A 5,551-nucleotide genomic window follows, 5' to 3' on the forward strand; every position below is an offset into this window, starting at 1 on the left:
CTCATCCCAACTCTCTCAGGGATATTCCCTCCTCATCCCAACTCTCTCAGGGATTCTCCATCCTCATCCCAGCCCTCTCAGGGACATTCCCTCCTCATCCCAGCCCTCTCAGGGATATTCCCTCCTCATCCCAACTCTCTCAGGGATATTCCCCTCTCCTTGTCCCAGCCCTCGCTGCATCCTTGGAATCCACGGAGCAGCCGCCGCCCCCGCGGGGCCGATCCAGCTCCAGGGGCTGAAACGATCCCAAATAAAAGTGGATTTGCTGCTCCCGCTCTCTCTGAGCAGTGCACCGAGCCGGATTGTCCGAGGCCAGCGCTGCTTTTCCCACATTTCCCATTCCAGGCTGGGAATTGGGGTCAGGGGTTGATTCCAGGGCAGGCCCCGCTCCTGCCTGCCCCGGGGCTCCCGTGTCCGGCACCGGCTGCGCCGCCCGCCTTGGGGACATCAGGTGGCATCGAGTGACACTCGGAGGCTTTGGATGCCTCACCCCGGCACGGCTCAGCTGTTCCGGGCTCCGGAGAGCTGGGAATGCTCCGGATCCAGGGATTTCATGGTCTGATTCCTGCGCACAAACACCGCAGCGGCCCCGGCTAAAAGTAATCAACGCTGGCTGCATTCGGGGCTGATTGACGAGCTCTGCAGGCGGCAGCGGCTCCTGGGAATTCCGCGGGATGAGGGCTTGGAAATGGGGCTCGTGAGGGCTCATCCCGTTTGGAAAAACTTCCCAGGATTTCAATGGGGATAGATAGGGAGCAGAGAAAATTCTGGGAGAATTTCCAGGAAGAGAAATCCAGGAATATTTCACCCCCAAGGTGGGCAGAGCTTCTTGGTATTCCATGCAAGGAGGAGTAATTCCATACTCACCATGCATGGAGAGGTTGGAGTGTCCATGACTTGTGGGGGCTCATCCCCTTTGGAAAAACTTCCCAGGATTTCCAGTGAGGGTAAATAGGGAGCAGAGCCAATTCTAGGGCAGAAATCCAGGAATATCTCACCCCCAAGGTGGGCAGAGCTTCTTGGTATTCCATGCAAGGAGAGATAATTCTGTACTTCCCATGCATGGAGAGGTTGGAATGTCCATGACTTGTGGGGGCTCATCCCCTTTGGAAAAACTTCCCAGGATTTCCAGTGTGGGTAAATAGGGAGCAGAGCCAATTCTAGGGCAGAAATCCAGGAATATTTCACCCCCAAGGTGGGCAGAGCTTCTTGGTATTCCATCCAAGTAGAGGTAATTCCACAGTCGCCATGCATGGAGAGGTTGGAGTGTCCATGACTTGTGGGGGCTCATCCCCTTTGGAAAACCTTCCCAGGATTTCCAGTGTGGGTTCACAGGAAGCAAAGCCAATTTGAGAGGAGAAATCCAGAAATATTTCACCCCCAAGGTGGGCAGAGCTTCCCTGCCTTCCATGCAAGGAGGGAGTGAAATCTGCAACTCTGGGGGCTCATCCTGTTTGGAAAATGTTTCCTGGATTTCCAGTGTGGGTAAATAGGGAGCAGAGCCAATTCTAGGGCAGAAATCCAGGAATATCTCACCCCCAAGGTGGGCAGAGCTTCTTGGTATTCCATGCAAGTAGAGGTAATTCCACACTCGCCATGCATGGAGAGGTTGGAAACCAGAGTGTCCATGACTTGTGGGGGCTCATCCCCTTTGGAAAAACTTCCCAGGATTTCCAGTGTGGGTTTGCAGGAAGCAAAGCCAATTTCAGAGGAGAAATCCAGAAATATTTCACCCCTAAGGTGGGCAGAGCTTCTTGGTATTCCATGCAAGGAGGGGTAATTCCGTACTTCCCATGCATGGAGAGGTTGGAAACCAGAGTGTCCATGACTTGTGGGGGCTCATCCCCTTTGGAAAAACTTCCCAGGATTTCTAGTGTGGGAAGCAAAGCCAATTTGAGAGGAGAAATCCAGGAATATTTCACCCCCAAGGTGGGCAGAGCTTCCCTGCCCTCCATGCAAGGAGGGAGTGGAATCTGGGACTCGTGGGGGTTCCTCCCATTTGGAAAATGTTCCCTGGATTTCCAGTGTGGGTAAATAGGGAGCAGAGCCAATTCTAGGGCAGAAATCCAGGAGTATTTCATCTCCATAATGGGATATGGAAGAACTTCTGTAGCTTCCATACAAGGAGAGGTTGGAAACCGAAGTGTCTGAAACTCATGGGGGCTCATCCCCTTTGGAAAACCTTCCCACGATTTCCAGTGTGGGTTCCTAGGGAGCAGAGGCATTTTCAGGGGAGAAATCCAGGAATATTTTGTCCTCAGATGAGTTTTTCCCCTTCCTTGAGCAGGATTTGCTCTTCCCCAGTTTTCCAGTCCCTGCTGAGGAGGTCCCTGTCCCGCTCATCCCAACTCACCCCAGCTCTCCGTGCTCTCCTGGGTGCAGAGAAAATTCCAAGGGCTTTCCTCCTGGCTGCTCTTCCCAAGGAAGCACTTCCATGTGAACTCCTCTCTGGCTCCATCCGTGTGCTGGTGGGACCTGGGGATGGAAAGAATGGACATGGAACATTCCAGGGGTGGTGGGAACTGGGGATGGGAAAGATGGATACGGAACATTCCAGGTGTGGTGGGAACTGGGGATGGAAAATATGGACATGGAACATTCCAGGTGTGGAGGGAACTGGGGATGGGAAAGATGGACATGGAACATTCCAGGTGTGGTGAGGACTGGGGATGGGAAAGATGGACACGGAACATTCCAGTCTGATGGGAACTGGGGATGGAAAAGATGGACATGGATTGCTCCGGGTGTGGTGGGAACTGGGGATGGGAAATATGGACATGGAACATTCCAGTCTGATGGGAACTGGGGATGGGAAAGAATGGACATGGAACATTCCAGGTGTGGTGGGAACTGGGGATGGGAAAGATGGACACGGAACATTCCAGGTGTGATGGGAACTGGGGATGGGAAAGATGGATACGGAACATTCCAGGTGTGGTGGGAACTGGGGATGGAAAATATGGACACGGAACATTCCAGGTGTGGTGGGAACTGGAGATGGAAAATATGGACACGGAACATTCCAGGTGTGGTGGGAACTGGAGATGGAAAATATGGACACGGAACATTCCAGGTGTGGTGGGAACTGGGAATGGGAAAGATGGACATGGAACATTCCAGAGGTGGTGAGGACTGGGGATGGGAAAGATGGACATGGAACACTCCAGTCTGATGGGAACTGGGGATGGAAAAGATGGACATGGATTGCTCCGGGTGTGGTGGGAACTGGGAATGGAAAAGATGGACATGGAACATTCCAGGTGTGGTGGGAACTGGGGATGGAAAAGATGGACATGGAACATTCCAGGTGTGGTGGGAACTGGGGATGGCAAAGATGGATACGGAACATTCCAGGTGTGGAGGGAACTGGGGATGGAAAATATGGACACGGAACATTCCAGGTGTGGTGAGGACTGGGAATGGGAAAGATGGACATGGAACATTCCAGGTGTGGTGAGGACTGGGGATGGGAAAGATGGACATGGAACATTCCAGTCTGATGGGAACTGGGAATGGAAAAGATGGACATGGAATATTCCAGGTGTGGTGGGAACTGGGGAAAGAAAATATGGACATGGAACATTCCAGTCTGATGGGAACTGGGAATGGAAAAGATGGACATGGAACATTCCAGGTGTGGTGGGAACTGGGGATGGAAAAGATGGACATGGAACATTCCAGGTGTGGTGGGAACTGGGGATGGAAAATATGGACATGGAACATTCCAGTCTGATGGGAACTGGGGATGGAAAAGATTGACATGGATTGCTCCAGGTGTGGTGGGAACTGGGGATGGAAAAGATGGACATGGAACATTCCAGGTGTGGTGGGAACTGGGGATGGAAAATATGGACACGGAACATTCCAGGTGTGGTGGGAACTGGGGATGGGAAAGATGGATACGGAACATTCCAGGTGTGGTGGGAACTGGGGATGGAAAATATGGACATGGAACATTCCAGTCTGATGGGAACTGGGAATGGAAAAGATGGACATGGATTACTCCGGGTGTGGTGGGAACTGGGAATGGGAAAGATGGACATGGAACATTCCAGGTGTGGTGGGAACTGGAGATGGAAAATATGGACACGGAACATTCCAGGTGTGGTGAGGACTGGGGATGGGAAAGATGGACATGGGACACTCCAGTCTGATGGGAACTGGGGATGGAAAAGATGGACGTGGAATGCTCCAGGTTTTGTTCCTGGGATCTGGAGCTGCTGGGAAGAGTTTTTCCAAGTTTCCGCATCCGAGGCTGCTGCCTCAATCAGGGATCATTGTTCCCTGCTCTTCCTGGGAATTGGGCTCTGCCAGCAAAGGGTGCCAAGGGGAGAAGCTGAGGGAGCTGGGAACATTCCAGATCCTGCTCTGGCTCTGGAATCCACCTCATCCCCCAGGCTCGCTGGAAAAGCCTTTCCTGCCCCAAAATGCCTCTCCTGAAGGATCTTTCAGATGTGGAGCAGCTCCACAGGGTAGGATGTGGATCCTTGGGTGGGAGACAGACATCCCACATTCCATCGGACATCCCGCATTCCATCGGACATCCCGCATTCCATGGGACATCCCACATTCCATCGGACATCCCTCATTCCATTGGCTATCCCACATTCTATCGGACATCCCACATTCCATCGGACATCCCACATTCCATCGGACATCCCGCATTCCATGGGACATCCCACATTCCATCAGACATCCCACATTCCACTGGACATCCCACATTCTATCGGACATCCCACATTCCACTGGACATCCCACATTCCACTGGCTATCCCACATTTCATCGGACATCCCAAATTCCATCGGACATCCCATGTTCCATCGGACATCCCACATTCCATCGGACATCCCACATTCCATCGGACATCCCACGTTCCATCGGACATCCCATGTTCCATCGGACATCCCACATTTCATCGGACATCCCACGTTCCATGGGACATCCCACAATTTATTGGCTATCCCACATTCCATCGGACATCCCGCATTCCATCGGACATCCCACATTCCATCGGACATCCCACATTCCATTGGCTATCCCACATTCCATCGGACATCCCACGTTCCATGGGACATCCCACAATTTATTGGCTATCCCACATTCCATCGGACATCCCACATTCTATCGGACATCCCACATTCCATGGGACATCCCACATTCCATTGGTTATCCCACATTCCATCGGACATCCTGCATTCCATCGGACATCCCACATTCCATCGGACATCCCACATTCCACTGGACATCCCAAATTCCATCGGACATCCCACATTCCATTGGCTATCCCACATTCCATCGGACATCCCACATTCCATCGGACATCCCACATTCTATCGGACATCCCATGTTCCATCGGACATCCCGCATTCCATCAGACATCCCACGTTCCATGGGACATCCCACAATTTATTGGCTATCCCACATTCCATCCCACTCCCGCCCGCTGGCTTGGGCTTTGCAGGAGATTCAGCGGAGCTGCTGCTGAGGCCTTTTTAGGTCATTTTTGTCTCATTCCTTAAGGAAAAGGAAGGTGGATTAATCATCCCTGGA

Source organism: Zonotrichia albicollis, chromosome 25, assembly GCF_047830755.1.
Source record: "Zonotrichia albicollis isolate bZonAlb1 chromosome 25, bZonAlb1.hap1, whole genome shotgun sequence".
Taxonomy (NCBI): domain Eukaryota; kingdom Metazoa; phylum Chordata; class Aves; order Passeriformes; family Passerellidae; genus Zonotrichia; species Zonotrichia albicollis.